This window comes from Panthera leo, chromosome A1 (assembly GCF_018350215.1).
Source record: "Panthera leo isolate Ple1 chromosome A1, P.leo_Ple1_pat1.1, whole genome shotgun sequence".
In the NCBI taxonomy this organism is placed as follows: Eukaryota; Metazoa; Chordata; class Mammalia; order Carnivora; family Felidae; genus Panthera; species Panthera leo.
The window spans coordinates 184,292,734-184,313,619 of record NC_056679.1 but is presented as its reverse complement, the minus strand read 5'-3'; positions in this window follow the sequence as shown (position 1 = coordinate 184,313,619).

Sequence of the window (20,886 nt, the reverse complement as noted above, 5' to 3'; positions counted from 1 at the left end):
TCAAAAATGCTTTGATGGCACTTTAATAGCTGCTCCACTGATCTAAAAGTGCCTGAAACGGGCTCACGTGGGCAAGCTCACAAATTGCATGATAATGTGGATCCCACCCAAGGAGGAGATTTACTTTTTATTTTCAAATCTCTGGCATACCTTGGGATAGATGTATTTCATCATCCAGGCAGAGACATTTTTATAGCATTGTGAGCCATGACTGAATGATACATGTGGTATGAGTGAGCAAAAAGCACCATTAGAACCCTTCTGTAAGTCCTGTCTTCCACAAGCCACATAAATCAGCTTACAGAGGAGTCATTGCTCCCCTGAAAATGAGGATTCCCACAATAAAAATACCCTATTTCCAAAGGGCCAGTGAGCTACATACAACTTGAGCTCATGAATGAGAAACAAGAACGGATCCTGAGTGCTTATTTTAGGGTCAACACTGACCTGTAATTATTGCTATCATGATAGGCCTATGTTTACATGAACTGGGAGGCTACTACTGAAATTCTGTATTTGTTGAGTTTATTGAGTGCATCAAGAGTTTGGTAAAATTATGCAACTTGAAGGATATAGGGCAGCAGAATAACCACACTCATGGAGCTTGTATTCCAGCTTAGGAGGCAGATATATTAACACCTATACAGAAGGGTTGAATGGAGAATTGAACAAAGTGCTTTGGAACCATATGGGAAAACAGAATTATTCTGTCTTCAGCTCCTATGTTTCTTCTCAGTCTTAAAGAATGAATAAGACTGTGATGGGGTTATACAGGTATTTTAAGTGGAGAAAAGCATAAAGGCTTGAAAATTCTTGGCATATTTGGAAACTAGTAGGAAATTCAGCGTGATGAATGCACAGAGGAAAGGAAGCAAGACTGGAAATTTAGAAGTCGGTGTAGGGTTTTCAATGTAATGTGAAAATAAGCCATATTCCTGGTCAGTGGAAAATCACAAATGGGTTTTTAAGGAGGTAGGATCATAATACACACTTCAGAAAGATTACTATGGAAGTTTTAATTATGTTGGGAAATCCGAGTTTTATCATTAATCCAAATATCTGCTTTGGACAACTGATTAAGAGTCCCATTCCCCAACCTAACTGGAAGAGTAAGTTTGTGGGGAAGCTGAAAAGTTTAACCATTGGCTAAATTGTATTTCATGGGCCTATAGGATATTAGAGAGGCCTCAGAATTCCTTAGGCATGTGCATATACAGATATGAGGCTCAGATGAAAAATCTTGGTTGTAGACATATGTTGGAAGTCACTCACCAGTGTGAATGAGATCATGTAGGGAGAGGAGGTAGAGTGAGGGGAGAAGAGGTCTTGGCCTAAGCCCTGAGGAACGTCAACATTTGGAGATGAACAGGAGAAGAAAAGATTCAAAACAGAGGGAAAAGGAAAGTAAGAGAGTGTTTCAAAAAATAAGAGGTCTGCAAGGCACACCTGAGTGGCTCAGTCGGTTTAGCAGCTGACTTCAGCTCAGGTCATGATCTCGTGGTCTGTGAGTCCGAGTCCCCTGTTGGGCTCTGTGCTGACAGCTCAGAGCCTGGAGCCTGCTTCAGATTCTGTGTCTCCCTTTCTCTCTGCCCCTCCCCTGCTTGCTCTCCATCTGTCTCTCTCCCTCAAAAATAATAAACATTAAAAAAATAGTTTCTGCAGCTTCAAATATAATCTAGAAGTATGAAAAGAACTAAAACATATTTATTAGAATTAGCCACAAAGGGAGTGATGTGGCACACACATTAAGGTTTGGTAGAAGTGGAATCTAGAGTATAATAAGTAAAAGAAAGTGTTAGAGCTAAAGAAATTGTGAATATAGACAACTGTTTAAAGATTATTATTTTTAATTTTCTTGAGAATTTTGTTTTATGTTTTAGTTTAATATTGTTTTGTTTTGAGTAGAACACTAAAGATTTGGAGATTTGTATTTATATTTGAGAATCTTTTTACAAACTTAGATTTGAGCCTTTTATAGTATAAAATGTCACTAGCTTATTGGCTATTAGTTCAAGCTCAAAATTTTACTTAAAAATATTTTTTATAGAGAATTCTACAGGGAACACCTCCTTATAGGTACCCAGAACTTGCATTACGGTTTTCTTTCATTAACTTCCAAGTAGATCACAACCACCCCCAAATAAATGTTTTATTATTGAAGTATGCATTTTGAGGCTCCCAATATAGAGATATGTCTTGGCCGAGAACTAATTTTTCTGCGTGTGTTTGTACCTTCAATGTGGATGAATAAAAGTGGTAAGAAAATGATAAATCAATTCCTTTACTTAGAGTGTTTTGAATATAGGCTAAATTTTGAAGTTAGAGTACACTTGATCATAACAAACATGAAGGAAACACATTCTAATGTTCACTCTTCTTTCAAGAAATCTATGTACTATTTAATTAAAAAATTTTTTTAATGTTTACTTAGTTTTGAGAGACAGAGTGCAAATGGGGGAGGGGCAGAGAGAGAGGGAGACACAGATTCTGAAGCAGGGTCCAGGCTCTGAGCTGTCAGCATAGAGCCTGACATAGGGCTCAAACCCACAAACAGTGAGATCATGACCTGAGCCGAAGTCAGGTCCTTAACTGACTGAGCCACCCAGGTGCCCCTGTACTATTTAATTTATATGATGGTTGGACAAACTTGGGTAAATATAATCCTATTACATCTTTTTTTTTTTTTAATAGGGAGGAAAAAAGAAAAACTAGTAGCTCTGATTAGGTCACCCACACTTAATTTTCTTTTTGTCTACTTCTTGTTACCTTTTCCTTTCTTTGCCTTTGTTATTTCAAAGTACACATCAGTACGATTTAAGATTATTTATTATGCATTGACATTAAACTTTGGCTATTAATATTCATTGGGATCCTTGAAAATTGATTAGTTAATTAAGTTCAAAAGATTTGTATGAGAAGCCTTTGTTCACTCTTCTGTTGTTCATTATTCTTCATATACATAGTATCATTCACTAATTTTTTCACTTCTCTCCCAAGGACCCCCAACAAATTATTACTTAACAATCTCCTGTATTTTTTTGTTTCACTGGCATTTCTAAGCTGTCTGGCTACAAATTTAAGTTTGTCAATTAATGAGTAAGGGATTCATATAAATGAATCCCTTGTTAGTTTTTAGTACTAACAAAAGTCAAATTTAAAGGTGAAAACTGTTTTTGAACTGTTTATTCAAGTTGGCTCTGACTGTTGATCATTATCTACCTCATATGCAGGTAGTATAGGGTGAGTTCCTATTTTTCTGTCATTTTGGTAACTGAAATTCCTCCATCCAAGCTAAATAAGTTCAAATGGTGTGTATAAGATACTACACCTAGCCACCTCTATCTGGCCATTGGCCACACAGAACACTAGTTTCTTCAGTTTTCCAGAGTTGTTCAGATTTATAATTACTGATTTATTCTGAATATGCCCCTAAGAGACTGAAGTGTCAAACCAGAATGCCAATTTATTAATTTACCTTTTAATGAAACTATCAGGTCCAGATATTGTTCTGATTTAGCACATTTTCCCATTTAGGACTTGAACTATCAGGATGATCTTCACAATCATCATCAAAACTTGCATGAAAAATTGCATGTATACATCAAGGTTTTTTCCTTGTGGACAGGGCCAAAGCTTTAATCCCAAATTTTATTCCCTATCCCAAAATTTATTCAATAGGTAACTCCAAGTGAAAGCAAATTCTTGAAAGATTTCTTGACAAGCCTAGAATCAGAAAAAAAGGAAGGTAGTAAGAAAAGGTAAATGTTTAGTGGTGCTGGTATTATAAGATTCAACTTCCAGGGAAGACAGACCACTGTACCTAGCAAGGAATCTTCCTCCCCCAATAGATTTCCATGTATATACTCCAAGTGTTTAGTTTTGAGTTATATCTTCTCTAAGGCTTACATGGTCATCCATCTCTCTTCTGTTCCAAAGTCTTTCTTGACATATATTGCCATCTTCAGTCTAGTTGTGTTAAATTTTTCTAAGCCTGAGATCTCTTCAATGTGTTAAAGGTGATATTGTTAGCTGATTTATTGGATATTGGTTTTATATTTTCAATTTCAGAAGACAGTCCTTATTGTCTTATTTCTACAATTTGGCAGAGTTAAGAGAAGTCAAATCATCATAATATCAAGGTACAGTTAGCATGAACATCAAGTTTTGTTATTGGATTATGAGGCAGTCTTTTGGAAATTAATTTCTCCACAAAGAAAAAAAGTACATCTTTGATCAACTCTGCTCCTTATTTTGAATTTATCTATCCACTTGTTCCTAAAGTAGTCCTGCCAGATGATTATCAGTTTTAATTGGTTTTAAAATGTCCTTCCTTTAATAGAAATTCAGATCCAGGAGACACAGAGATAAATCCCAACGAAATCAACTCAAGGAAGTTCACACTAAGACACATAGTAATTAGAATGGCAAAAAGTAGTGACAAAGAACTTTAAAAGCAGCAAGAGAAAAGAAAACAGTTACATACACGGGAAACCCCATAAGGCTATCAGCAGATTTTTCAACAGAAACTGCAGGTCAGAAGGGAGTGGCAGGATAATTAAGTGCTGGAAGGGAAGAATCTGCAGCTAGGAATATTCTGTCCAGCAAGGCTGGCGTTCAGAATAGAAGGAGAGATAAAGAGTTCCCAGACACACAAAAGTTAATGGAGTTCATAATGACTAAACCAGCTCTAAAAGAGATCTTAAAGGGGACTCTTTGAATGGAAAGGAAAGACCATAAGTGAGAGTAAGAAAAGCAGAAAGCATAAAAGCAGTAAAAATAAGCATATCTGTAAAAATAAGTCATAAAGCTCAAAAAATTATGTAAAGTATGGCATCATATACCTAAACATGAGGAGGAGAGGAGTAAAGAATGGGTTCAGACTTAAGTGACCATCAACTTCATGTAGATTGGTTTGTGCATAAGATGTTATATACAAACCTAATGGTAACCACAAATAAAAAACCAGTAATAGATATGCAAAAAATAAAGAGAAAGGAATCCAACCATGTCACTAAAGAAAGCCAACTTATGGTGAAAAAAGAGAGCAAGGGAAAAAAGGAGCAGAGAAGATCCACAAAAACAAACCCAAAACAAATAACAAAATGGCAATAAATACATACCTATCAATAATTGCTTTGAATGTAAATGGACTAAAATGATCCAGTCAAAATACAGAGGGTGACATAATGGATTTAAAAAAAGACCCATCCATATGCTGTGCACAAGGGATTCACTTCAGACCTATGGACACATGCAGTTTGAAACTGAGGTTATGGAAAAATATTTACAATGCAAATGGATGTGAAAAGAAAGCTGGGGTAGCAATTCTTATATAGACAAAATAGACCTTAAAACAAAGATTAACAGGAAACAAGAAGGGCACTATATAATTATTAAGGGGATTATCCAACAAGAAGACATAACAATTGTAAATATTTATGCACCCAACATGGTAACACCCAAATACATAAAACAGTTAATAACAAATGTAAAGGAACTAATCAATAGTAAGACAAAAATACTAGGGGGCTTTAACATCTCATTTATATTAACGGACAGGTCATCTAAACAGAAAATGAAAGGGAACAGTACCTTAAGTGACACACTGGACCAGATGGATTTGATAGATATATTCAGGACATTACATCCTAAAACAGCAGAATACACATTATTTTCAAGTGCACATGGAACATTCTCCAGAATAGATGGCATATTACGTCACAAAACAAGTCTCAATAATTTCAAAATGATTGAAGATATACCATGCATCTTTTCTGACCACAGTGCAATGAAACTGGAAATTAACCACAAGAAAAGATCTGGAAAGACCACAAATATGTGGAGGTTAAATAACATGCTACTAAACAATGAATGGGTAAACCACAAAGTCAAAGAGGAAATAAAAAAATATTTGGAGCCAAATGAAAATAACAACACAACAATCCAAAATCTTTGGGATGCAGCAAAAGTGGTTCAAAGAGAGAGTTTATAGCCTACTTCAAAAAGCAAGAAAAATCTCGAATAATCTAACCTGATGCCTAAAGGAGCTAGAAAAAGAATATACAAAACCCCAAAGGTTTTTGGAAGGACAGCAGAAGGAAGGACATAATAGAGAATAGGGCAGAAATAAATGATAAACTAAAAAATATAATAAAACAGATCAATGAAATCAGGACCTGCTTCTTTGAAAAGATAAACAAAATTGATAAATCTCTAGCCAGACCCATACAAAAATTATGTCAACAAATTGGTCAACCTAGAAGAAATGGGTAAATTCCTAGAAACTATATAACCTCCCAAAACTGAAACAGAAAGAAATTTGACCAGACTGATTACCAGCAATGAAACTGAATCAGTAATCCAAAACTCCCAGTAAATAAAAGCCCAGGATTTGACAGCTTCACAGGTGAATTCTATCAAACATTTAAAATAGAGTTAATATCTATTCTCTTCAAACTATTCCAAAAAATAGAAGAATGAAAACTTCCAAATTCATTCTATGACTCTAGCATAGAGTCCAAGACCAGATAAAGACATCACAGGAAAAAGAACTACAGACCAGTATCTCTGATGAACATAGATGGAAAACTCCTCAACAAAATAATAGCAAACTGAATCCAACAATACACTAAAAATTGGTTCATCATGATAAAGTGGGACTTATTGCTAGGATGCAAGGTTGGTCTAGTATTCACAAATCAACCAACATGATACATAACATCAAAAAAGAAAGGCTAAAAACCATATGATCATTTCAATAGATGCAGGAAAAGCATTTGACAGAGTACAACATCCATTCATGATAAAAGCTCTCAACAAAATAGGGTTAGAGGGAATATAACTCAATATAATAAAGACCATATATGAAAAACACACAGGTAACATACTCAATTGGGAACATACTGAGAGCTTTTCCCTCAAGGTTAGGAACAAGACAAAGATGTCCATTCTCACAGCTTTCATTCAACATGGTACTGGAAGTCCTAGCCATAGGAGTCAGACAAGAGAAAGGAATAAAAGGCATCTAAATTGGTAAGGAAGAAGTAAAACTGTCACTATTTGCAGATGACATGATACCCTATAAAGAACACCTGAAAGACTCTACCATAAAATTACTAAAACTGATAAATGAATTCAGTAAGTTCACAAGATATAAAATCAATGCATTGAAATCTGTGGCATTCTTATACACTAGTAATAAAGGATTAAAAAGAGAAAATAAGAAAACAATCTTATTTGCAGTTACAACAAAAACAATAAAATGTCTCAGGATAAACTTAACCAAAGAGGTGAAAGACATGTACTCTGAAAACTACAAAACACTGATGAAAGAAATTCAAGGTGACACAGTATGGAAAGACATTTCATGCTCATGGATTAGAAGAACAAATATTCTTAAAATGTGCATACTGCCCAAAGCAGTCTACAGGTTTAATGCAATCCGTATCAAAATACCAACAGCATTTTCCATAGAACTAGAACAAGAGTCCTAAAATTTGTATGGAACCACAGAAGACCCTGGACAGTCAAAGCAATCTTGAAGAAGAAAAACAAAACTGGATGTAGCACAATTCCAGATTTCAAGTTATATTACAAAGTGTTAGTAATAGAAACAAAGGTACTGGTATAAAAAATAGACACACAGATCAGTGGAATATATCAGAAAACCCAGAAATAAACCCAAAATTATATGGTCAGTAATCTTCTACCAAGGAGGAATGAATACACAATGGGGAAAAGGCAGTGTCTTCAACAAATGGTGTTGGGAAAACTGGACAGGAACATGCAAAAGAATGAAACTGGACCACTTTCTTTCACCATACACGAAAATAAACCCAAAATGGATTAAAGACCTAAATATGAGACTTGAGATCATAAATATCCTAGAAGAGAACACAGGCAGTAATCTCTCTTACATTGGCCATAGCACATTTTTCTAGGTATGTCTCTCGAGGCAAGAGAAACAAAAGTAAAATTAAATTAGTGGGGTGACAAAAACAAGTTTCTGCTTAGCAAAAGAAACAATTGACAAAACTAAAAGGCAACCTATGGAATGGGAGAAGATATTTGCAAATGACATATCCAATAAATAAAGAGTATCCAAAATATATAAAGAACTTACAAAACTCAGTACCCCCCAATCAAATAATTCAATTAAAACTGGGCAGAAGCTATGAACAGACATTCTCCAAACAGACATCCAGATACCTAACAGATATGAAAAGATGCTCAACATTGCTCATCATCAGGGAAATGCAAATCAAAACTACAGTGAGATACTAATGAATACCTGTTAAAATGACTAAAATCAACAACACAAGAAACAACAAGTGTTGGTGAAATGCGAAGAAAAAGGAACCCTCTTGCACTATTGGTGGGAAGCAAATTGGTGCAGGAATTGTGGAAAACAGTATGGAGCTTCCTCAGAAAACTAAAAATAGACCACGCTATAATCCAGGAATCATGCTATTGGGTATTTAATGCCAAAATACAAAAACACTAATTCAAACGGATTCATGCACCCCTATGTTTATTGCAGGATTAATTACAATAGCCAAGCTATGCAAGTAGCCTAAGTGTCCACTTATAGGTGAATGAAAAAAGAAAAAAAGTATTATATATGTACACAATGGAATGTTATTCAACCATAAAAAAGAATGAAATTTTCCCATTTTCAATGACACATATACAGCTAGAGAGTATAATGCTAAATGAAATAAGTTAGAGAAAGACAAATACCATATGATTGCACTCATATGTAGAATTTAAAAGCAAAACAAACAAAGTTTAAAAAAAAGAGAAAGCAAAAAACAGACTCTTAACTATAGAGAACAAACATATGGTTCCCAGAGGGAGATGAGTGGGGGATGGGTGAAATAGGTGAAAGGGGTTATGAGTACACTTATCTTGATAAGCACTGAGTAAGATATGCTATTGTTGAATAACTGCATTGTACACCTGAAACGAATATACCACTGTATGTTAATTGCACTGGAATTAAAATAAATAAAATCTTCTTCCAAACATATAATACAATCTACTATTAAAATTTACCTATCAAAAAAATCAAGTAGTCTTTCCTTCTACATTCATTGTGTTTATTATACCATTGTTATTTGTTTGTTTGTTTGTTCCTGAGATAATGTTTGATTTCTTAATCTGCAGCCTTCTTTTCTATTATATATATTTAAAGTTATACATTTTCTTCATGTACAGTTTTGGCTACATCACATATGTGTTGTTATGTATTATTATTATTATCATTGAATGCAAGTATTTTCTAATCTCCATTATAATTTTTTCTTTGATTTGTGGATTACTCAGTTTATTTCTTAACTTCAAACATATGAGAAATTTATAGTTATCCTTGAATTAATTTCTTACAGTTTCATTATGGTTAGGGAGTATTGTGGTTAGAGATAATGCTGTCTAGAATTCAATCCTTTGAAAATTTTTGAGAGTTGCTTTATATGTCAACATACATAGATTTACAAAAATATCACATTGCTGCTTGATGATTATTTACATTCTACAGTTGTTGGAAGCTATATATTTATCTGTAGATCAAGAGTGTTAATAGTCATCAACTTTTTTCCATCTCTGCTCCTATCTTTTGCTGCTGTTTCTAGCAATTACTGAGAAAATAATATTAAAACCACTTAATTGTGACTGAATTTGTTAATTTCTAGGCATATCAGTTTTACATTATAAATTTTCAGAATATTATATCAGGTGCAGTAAGTCTAAAATTGTAAATCTTCCTGGTGAATTTATACTTCTTCCATTATGTGGTGAAACTCTCTCCAGTGATTTTTGCTTTAATATGTATTCATTCATTATTTGTATAGTAATCACAGGATTCTTTCAGTTATTATTTAAAGGATCTATCTTTTTTCTATCATTGTACTTATATTTCTATATCCTTAGGTTTTAGCAAAAGGCATAATTAAATTTTTTCTTATTTTACAATTATCTTTTCTTTTTAAATTTTTTAAATGTTTATTTTTGAGAGAGACAGAGAGACAGAGCATGAGCAGGGAGGGGCAAAGAGAGAGAGATACACAGAATCTGAAGCAGGCTCCAGGCTCTGAGCTATCAGCACAGAGCCCAATGCAGGGCTAGCACTCATGAACTGCAAGATCATGACCTGAGCGGAAGTTGGATGCTTAACTAACTGAGCCACCCAGGTGCCCTTAAAATTGTCTTTTAACTGAGCATTTATCCATTTAAATTTACTGTAATTGATAATTGGTTATTATAATTTTTAAATATAATAGGCATGGTGTCCAAAAAAAAAAAAAAAATAGAAGTCCTATGAATGATTGCAATTGTTTAAGAGATAAATAAATAATTATTACATAAATTATTTTTGTATTTTAAATAGTAATTTATATATTATGAAATTTTATGCTATAATTATACCTAGATGCTTTATTAATAGTTAAATATAGGACTAATTTTGATTATTTCTAATAATTTCATTGCAAGATTAAAATTACATCTTGAACTGAAATATTTAGAAATATTTGTAACAGTGAAATTGAGGTTTGCATTACATTAAAGGGTTTTGAGATTACATTTCCATTTGCCAATTTTTTTAAGTTACAATAGCAAAGTTACATAAAAGGCAGGAAGAATTATATAAATACTTAATTTTTAAGAATAAGCATTTTTTGATCTTTTTTCATATGCTGTTAAGATACTTATTATCTTGGATCCTAAAAACAGATAGAAAAAAGGCAAATGTTTCTGTGAAGTTTCTTCACATTTATAAAACTTTCTCTAATCTAAATAGTGCGCTACTGGATAGGGCAAATGATAAGATAAAAACATACCCCATGAGTCCTAATGCTAATTCTACATTGCTAATCTCTTCAAGAGGAAGGTATTTTTCTCTGCCTAAAACATAAAAATATTTCCATTCTCACATCTGGTTTTAACATATTGGGATAAAGACTCACAGTTCCCACTTTCCATATAAAAAACATTTAGAAGAAAAAGGAACAAAATATAAGTGGACCTTTAATGAAGCCAGAAGTTAAACAGTATTTGAATGTTTCAGGAAATACTACCAGCTGTAGTGGGTCTCACAAATAGCACTGGGATAATGATGCAAGGAAAAAAATATGGGTGCAGAACTCAGAGAAAGCCAAAAGTGGACTGTTCTTCCAAGGTAAAGTGCATACCCTAAGGACAAAACCCATTAGAAACAGGAAGGGCATGATGGAATCATTCCAGTATGCCCTGTTAGTCTGGAGTTCCAAGAAGTTTGAGTGTGAATAAAAGTTTGTAGGAAGTAGTATATCAGTGATGGAGAGGGAAGAGAAATCTTGGATTGTAAGAAGTATCAACTGCCAATATGGGTTTGTTGGGAAATATTACAGGAACTCAAAATGCTTAGTGTCTCAGTACATAAGATCTGCTGCTAGTCTGTAATACAGACCTGGCACCCTTTCTCAGTGAATCTCCTAAGTAGATGCTCTAAGAGGAAGTCATCTCACTGAAAGAAATCACAAGAATGAGTTAGAGAGGGAGGGAGGCAAACCATAAGAGACTCTTGAAAACTGAGAATAAACTGAGGGTTGATGGGGGTGTAGGAGGGAGGGGAAAGTGGGTGATGGGCATTGAGGAGGGCACCTGTTGGGATGAGCACTGGGTGTTGTATGGAAACCAATTTGACAATAAATTTCATATTTAAAAAAAAATAATGACCTTTGGTATAAATAAAAGTTGTCTATAGGAAGATAATATAAGAAACCATGAAGAAACTAAGAGGAAAATACAATGATAGATGAAGAATATTTTTATAAACATATTTCAGTGGGACAGGTAAAAATTGTAAAGAAATATATTTATATTTAAAAATTTATGGTATCAGTCAATAGTATAAAATAAATACCCCAAGTAGAGTTTCAAGAATTAAGATATAATGTTTCAAGATAATAGGAGATAAAATGTGAGTTTTTCAAAGCTCAGGAAATAAAGGGAAGAAAAAAACACAGATAAATGCAGTTTGAAATCAGTGCAAAGAAATGATACTGCTGAAAATCTAGAAGGGAGATAAAACATTTATGTGACTGGTGTTCTGCAAGAAGAAAGTAAAATAATGGGGCAGGAAAAATACATATATTACATTAAAATATTCTGTAAATAAAAGACTTAAATTTATAGTTTGAAAAAGTAAACTGTATATTAGAAAGTATTTATCTAGTAAGACTAATACTAAGACCTTTTGTATTTCAATGAGAATGAATCCATTAGGCAACCAGATAATGATCAAGTCACATATGGGGATAGTGAGTAATCAAATGTGCCCCATACTATTCATTGCGGGTCTTTTTTCCCCATTTCTAATTTAAGTTACACTTAGTTAACATATAGTGTAATATTAGTTTCAGCAATAGAATTTAGTGATTCATCACTTACGTTTAACACCCAGTGCTCATCACAAGTGCCCTCCTTAGTATCCAGCACTCATGTAGCTCATCTGCCACCCACTGGTCCTCCAGTAACCCTCAGTTTGTTTTCTATAGTTAAGAGTCTGCTTTGTGGTTTGCCTCTGCCTTTTTCCCCCGCTATGAACATCTGTTTCATTTCTTAAATTCTACATATGAGTGAAATTAGATGGTATTTGTCTTTCTCTAACTGACTTATTTTACTTAGCATAATATTCTCTAGCTCTATCTATGTCATTCAAATGGCAAAATTTCATTCTTATTGATTGCTGAGTAATATTCCATTGAATATATAAATCACCTCTTCTTTATCCATTCATCAGTCAATGGACATTTAGGCTTTTTCCATAATTTGGCTATTGTTGATAATGCTGCTATAAACATCAGGGTGTGTGAGTCCCTTCAAATCAGTATTTTTATATTTTTTGTGTAAATACTAGTGCAGTTGCTAGATCATAGAGTATTTTTAACTTTTTGAGGAACCTCCATACTCCTTTCCAGAGTGCTTGCACCATTTGTTTTCCCACCAGAAGTGTAAAGAGGGTTCTCCTTTGTCCACATCCTTGCCAACACCTGTTGCTTCCTTTGTTGTTAATTTTAGCCATTCTGACAGGTGTGAGGTGATACCTTATAATCCAGTTAAGAATTGGCAGAGGTTATGAATAGACATTTATACAAAGAACACATACAGGTGGCCAACAGACACATGAAAAAATGCTCAACGTAATTCACCATCAAGGAAATACAAATCAAAACTACAATGAGATATCAAATCATCGCAGGTCTTAATGCCAGAAATCAGGTGTGCAATGTCTAAAAGCCCACAGGAAGCAATATGTGACCCAATAATTTTATATCCATTTAAAATGTCATTCCAGTATAAAGATAATTTAAAACTTATTTGAATATTCTATAACTCAGGGACAATTCATTCCATGAACATTTATTAAAACATAAATACTGATATAGTCACATTGGGGGTTAGGGCTACAAAATGTGGATTTGAGGCAGACCACAATTCAGTTCATAGCAGAACACCAGAGCTTTTGTTCAGTATCAATAAAAAATAAATTCTCAAAGAAAAACAAGCCAACAATAAAATTAATGAAGAAACTATAGTAAAATAGCTGCTGATGAGAATTGAATCCATTGAATTCTAGCACTAAGAGTAAAGAAGTGTGAAGATCATAAACCCTAACAAGATAGAAAGTTAGCTTAACAAATGTTATCTAGGAAGGGGATGGTGGAGAAGGTGGTGATCAGAATACTGATTTCTTCAATGTTTATAGAGAGGGTAGTAGGAAAATGATAATCAGAAATCAAATTTGAAATCAAGTAATCAAAAGATGGAGTTATGAGTATATTAAAAGTAATAAGGTTAACATTCAAAAGATATTATCTACTAAAATTGAGTACAGGAGAATATGAAAAAATATTAAATCCCTCATTATGCATATGAGGAAGTAGTAAATATTAAAAATAGTAAATAAATATCATGTACTTAATATGATATAAAGCTATACTTGTGAAAGTAAACATTAGTACTTTCTAGTTATAAACTTTACATTAGCTATTAATGTTAAAAATCCTCAGAAGGAAAATTAAAAACAAATATTGACAAAATATTCATAAAAATGGAAAACATTTAACATAAAGTTTGCTGATAAATAGGTCATATCGAAAAAATATTTTAATGTTTATTTTTAAATTTTGAGACAGAGAGGAGAAGGGGCAGAGAGAGAAAAGAAAGAGAGATTTCTAAGCAGGCACCATGCTGTCAGTACAGAGCCCAACTCAGGGCCTGAACCCACAAACCACGAGATCATGATCTGAGTTGAAACCAAGAGTTGGACACTTAACTGACTGAGCCAACCAGGGACCCTGGTAATGTCCTATCAAAATTTTTAACTTCACAAAATTTAATTAAAATGAAAAATTACTCCAATTATCTCAAAATAAAATTAACCTGTAAATTAAATATAAAAAATATAAAACCACTGCTTCAAAAAGATTAAAAGTAAAAAGATGATGAAGATATAACAAACCAAGGCAAACCAAAGAAAGCAGTGGCATGATAGTAATATCAAACAAATTGAATTAAGACATCTCTCCTATCACAGAAAAAAAAAAGAAGAGAGATGAAGAAGGCATTTTTATCATGAAACAGGGTTAATTCCAAATGAATATTTATAACTTGTAAATATATATGTATAAAATAAAGAAGTATCAACATTATATAACCAAAGGTACAGGAAATGCAAAGAATAGTCAAGAACACATTTAGATTATGTCATTTTAATTTGCTTGTCCCACTCTGTCACATACAAATGGCCAAAAAATAAGTAAGGATATGAGATCCCTAAATCACATAAAATTTAATAATATAAATTTAATTGATATTCATTGGAGTTTTTACCCAGAAATCTAAAAACATGGTTTCTTTTCAAATGTGCAAGAAAGCAATCATAAAAATTGATTTTATGTTAGGCATCAGAGGAAAAAACTAAGTGTTTAAAAAAATACAGCAAGCATTCTCTGATTACAATGTTTTAATAAAACAAAAGTAGTACCTTTACTTACCAACTGAAAATTAAGAAAATTAAAAATCAAAATTTTTAGAGTCAAAGACTCAGTTGAAACCAAGGTTATAGAATATCTAGAAAATAATGATAATGAAGATACCATATGAGGAATAACAAAAGCCATGCTCAGATGAAAACTTACAGCCTAAACACATATTAATATAAGAATAATTAAGATAGATTGAATTAAGTATTAAGTATATAGATATTGGTTCTCTTGCTGCAGTTTTTTAATTTTCTTTTTAGGCTATTTTTTCCTTTTTTGTGTGTTTTGGTTCTACTATTAACACTTCTGTTTAATCTGATATTTCTGCTATCATAGTTATTTTTTAAATATTTGTTTATTTTGAGATAAAGAGCTCACGTATGGGGGTGTGAGTGGAGAAGGGTAGAGAGACAGAGAGGGAGAGAGAGAATCCCAAGCAGGCTCCACGCTGTCAGCACAGAGCCTGATGCAGAGCTCATTCTCACAAACTGAGATTATGACCTGAACCTAAATCAAGAGTCAGACACTTAACCAAATGAACCACCCAGGAGCCCCCCTGCTATCATAGTTATTTATAAGAGTTTTTTCTTATTTAATGATCATTCCTGTTTGATAGCAGTCTATTATTATTTCATCTAACAAACATATTGGCTTATCTCTTTGAATATGTTAATGATTTTCTAATTTAAAAAATTTCTCTGGGGCGCCTGGGTGGCTCAGTCGGTTGAGCGTCCGACTTCGGCTCAGGTCACGATCTCGCAGTCCGTGAGTTCGAGCCCCGCGTCAGGCTCTGTGCTGAGTGCTCAGAGCCTGGAGCCTGTTTCAGATTCTGTGTCTCCCTCTCTCTCTGACCCTCCCCCGTTCGTGCTCTGTCTCTCTCTGTCTCAAAAATAAATAAACGTTAAAAAAAAATTTAAAAAAAAAAAAAAATTTCTCTGCATGATTCTGTTTGTTTCATACTTTTTCTGTGCTTGTATTGTTCTCTGTATTTTAGTACAAAAATGTCCTCATATCTGGCAATCCTTGGCTCTTTGCTGATTTCAACAGTAAGAAACATAAAAGGTGATTTGAGATTCTGAACTTTTGAGGATTTATCAAATGAGGTTTTAATATGAGGTCACCGACTCAGCACTTATATTTGTGAACATAAAATGTCGGTTTTGTTATATTCTCTCTTTATTAATTGGAATGCTCAGAGTGATCTCTTCTAACTTGTCCCTAGAATTCAAGAATTCTGGAAGTTTTGTGTGAGAAAAAAGCTAGGGGATCTAACTTTCTGTGTACAACATTTACTTCACTTTCCTTCCTCCTCCTTTTCTCAGCATGGTACTGCACCCCAACAGTACTTAGTGTTCTTTAGAAAGAGCTTCATTTTTTTTAACCTTCAGAAGACAATAACCCTTTGGACTTGTGCTGCTTTATAGGAGATTTGGAAGGTAACTACTTCATAAGCAGCTTCCTGTTTTTGATACCACGTTTATCTCCATTTCCAGTAGTATGTGGTACAGCCAATTCCCGAGCTTTTGCAGTTGTGAAGTACAGTAAAACCTTGGATTGTGAGTACTTGTTCTTTGAGTATTCTGCAAGACGAGCAAACATTTCTAATACATTTTTAATTGATAAACGAGTGATGTCTCACAGTATGAGTAGTATGTGATGCCAAGCATCACATGATCATAACTGAGCCAATGGTTCTTCTCTCTCTCTCTGTCTCTCTCTCTCTTACCATGGATTTGTGGGTGATCGTGTCTCATGCTCGGATGCTCCATCTCAGGCTGCAGTGTTTGGCAGAAATCAGTGATTTTTCGGAATTAGATATTGGTTCTCTTGCTGTAGTTTTCTAATTTTCTTTTTAGGCTATTTTTTCCTGGCACTAGTGTATTTTTTGTCACTTCAGAGCACCTATGGATAGTCCTTTGCTTTTCCATACAAGAGTAGGTTTAGGAATGTTTTGCTTCATTCTAGGTCAGGCTACTTGCAGATATAGACCCTTTCCTCTGCTGACTTATTGCTAGTTACATTAAATACAGTACATGACAAGAATTTATTAATACTGGACTATAGTCAACACCTGTGCGAGTGTATACAATGGCTCCCATGCAGAAAAAGGTTGAAAAGAAAGGCAGTAAGAAGAAGGAGGTGATTACGGTGGAAGTTAAGGAGGAAATCATTGAGAAGTGCAAATGAGGTATGCGAATAGACGAAATTACAAGATTATAAGAAGTCTGCATCTACATCTCATCTGTAGAGGAGGAGAAAAAAGCGAAGGAATCCCTCACTTCAATGAGATTAGGCAGATGTGTAAAATGTGGGAAACTACAAAATTTTGCAGAAAAGCACCACTCGAATGAGGCTATAGTAGTGCAAGCAATGAATCTGTTTAACAGCAATACAGTGTCACATTTATACAAAATCCTCAAAAGGAGGCAAAAGCAAATGTCAGTGGATAAGTTCCCTGTTAAGTTTGCAGGAAAAGAAAAAATTCCATTGAGCCATTAGATACCAGTGATTCTGTTAGTGATAGTGAAGGTTGTCCTACACGATAACCCTCCTCTGGCTTGTCTCCCTCGCACCAGCCATGAAGGCTTTCAAAAGTACGTGCAGGTAATTTGTTTATTTTTCTTTATATGTTGTATTTTCTTTATTATTTTGTATTATATTGCAGTATTGTAATCATTATTATATGAATATTTTTGGGTTGTGGAACGAAGCATCTGAGTTTCCATTATTTCTTATGGGGAAATTCGGTTTGATAGACAAGTGCTTTGGATTACAACCATGTTTCCAGAATGGATTATGCTTGCAAACCAAGGATTTATATATATATACATACATACATATACATATATGGAGAGAGAGAGATTATAAGTATACCAAATTATATATTATATCACATATAATTATATATTATTGCATCATATATATGCTGTATATACTGTATGTATATTGTCTATGTGATATTATATATACTATATGTAACATATATAGTAGCATGTTATATATTATTTATACTATATATTACATAGGATATTAATCGTATTATATCATATACTATATACACACTAGCAGACTACCAAGTAATAAAGAGCCATAGTTAACACACAAATGTTTCTCATTAAGACATTAACTTTAGGTTAAATAAGCAAGATTGGAGTTAAGAAACACAACTTTTGACTGTTAGTTATTTGGATGTGTACTGCCCCCAAATAATACCAGCTCAAGCAGAAAAAAATATCTGGCTCATTTGACATGCCATCTTCAGTTTCCATAAATTTCCTTAAGTAATAATCTACTACATACTCTTTTTCTATACTTCTTGTCCACTAAACAGTGACATTTTTAGAACAGAATAGCTGTAACATCACATATAATGAAAAGCATTGTTCAATTTCATACATAATCTCATAATTTGCATCTAGTTATTTATACCACAGATGGGCAGATGACTTGGTAGTATGCTATATGAGAAAATAAGCTGCCTTCGGATATTAAAAATGGCTTGCTTCTCATAGAGATTCATTCCACTTAACCACAAAAGAAAGCCTATTAATTAGACTTTTGAATCCCATTAGGAAAAACAAATACCAATACTTAACTGCTCAAATATGACATGATGGAAAATTGCTAACATAATTAGATTTTTAATAGTGTTAATGACTCTTGTATCTTATTAATAAGAATTAAAACTAATGTAATACTATATGAAGAAAAATTGCCACTGTATGTTCTTCTACAGGGAAATGTAGCATGATTATGTCTATTTCCACATGAAGGGGTTTTAATTTTTATTCCCTTGCAGTTGTAATATAACTCACATGTTCCTTGGCTTAATATATTACCCCTGACATTATGTGACAGAAGGTCCTACAAGTACACCATTTAGGTCTGCAGTCTCATTAGATATCCTAAGTCAAGCATGATGTTGATTCTGGATGTAAAACTATACACACTGAAGGTTGAAATGTCTTTTCCCTGCCCTCTTTCTCTACATTTTTACAGATTATCACTTTTTTCAAAGCCTTTGTTTCAACTCATTTTTCCCATTTATTGGCCAAATTACATTCACTGTTTATACCATGCAATTAATCTTTTTTTTTTTTTTTTTTTTTTTTTTTTTTTTTGCATAGTCTCTCTCTTAGTTACTCTATGGACATAAAAAGCATGTTTTATTGTCTAGTATGTCACATCAATTCGTTAAATAGCCAGTATTCATTTAGCATCTTCTTTATGTCCGTCATATTGAGGACACTGAGTGTAATAAGAGACATTTTTTGTCTATCTATCTATCTATCTATCTATCTATCTATTTTGAAGGAGTATGAGCAGGGGAGGAACAGAGAGAGGGAGAGAGGGAGAGAGAGAGAATTCCAAGCAGGCTCCATGCTGTCAGCACAGAGCCCAATGTGGGGCTAGATCCCATGAACCAGGAGATCATGACCTGAGCCATAATCAAGAGGTGGATGCTCAACTGACTGAGCCACCCATACACCCCAAGAGACATTATTAAGAAAATACATAATCCTTGGGAGGATGTTGATTTTCTAAATGTTTTAGAATTTGGGTGTCTGAGTGGCTCAGTTGGTTAAGTGTCTGACTTTGGTTCAGGTCATGATCTCATCATTTGTGGGTTCTAGCTCCATGTCAGGTTCTGTGCTGACAGCTCAAATCCTGGGGCCTGCTTCGGATTCTGTGTGTGTGTCTCTCTCTGTCCCTCATCTGCTAGTGCTCTGTCTCTCTCTCTCTTTCTCAAAAGAAATAAACATTAAAAATAAATGTTTTAGAATTATTTTTAGAAAATAAAAAGTACAAAATTAATATTTCTATGAGTTCCTCCAACTAGGTGAATTCACCATTACGGCTGCCACAAAGACAAATGGATGTTCATTTCCAAACTAGGCACCAAGAAGAACATCTGAGAAAACAGCCAATATTTGAGACAGGTGTCTTGCAAACCAATTTACAAACTCACCAAATACATACATATTATAAAATAATTAATTTAATGACATACGGTGTGACTTAGCATTTGTATTCATTCTCTCTCAGTACTGGCATGTCACTTTAATGTGATTCTATTATCAGGTAGACATCTACTACTCAAAGTATAGTCCTTGAACCAGCAATGTCAGCATTACGAAAGGGCTTCCTGGAAGCCCTTGGGTGCCACCCCAGAGATTCTGAATCATGATCTCTAGTTTAACAAATTACTCAAGTTACTCTTATACACAGTAATGTCTGAGAAGCATTGGTCTGCATTTGCTTAAATAAGGTGAAAGTCTTCTTGCACTGAAAAAGGGGAGGTGATGGTAATCCAGCTCAGGCCATCAAGAGCATAATGTTTATCTGAGAGCAATAATTCAGGCAGTGTTGTTCAAAACTGAAGTTTCTTAAGAAAGTAATCATCATAATGAAATAATTTGAAAATATATACAGTGGTTTTCCACTGTGGCTGTACATCTAAAATTGCCTGGGGAGATTTTTTTAAGTTGTTATTTAAATTCCAGTTAGTTATAATACAGTGTAATATTAGTTTCAGGTGTACAATATAGTGATTCAATACTTCCATGCAACACCCGCAGCTCATCACAACAACTGCAGTGCTGAATCCATCTGGGGAGCTTTTTAAAATAAGAATCCTTTGGTCTCAACTCCAGAGAGAATCTCCAGAATCAGAGATTCTGATTTAATTTTTCTGGTGAGTTTTTTATGCATCAGGATTTTTTAAAAGTTCCATATGAGTTTTATGTGCAGCTAGAGCTAAGAACCATTGATAAAATACGAGAAGTTGTTTAGATAACTGGGTTTGAGGAAGAGAAAACTTATGTGGATGATCATAGAGTAGGTTAATTTTGTGTAGTTCTAG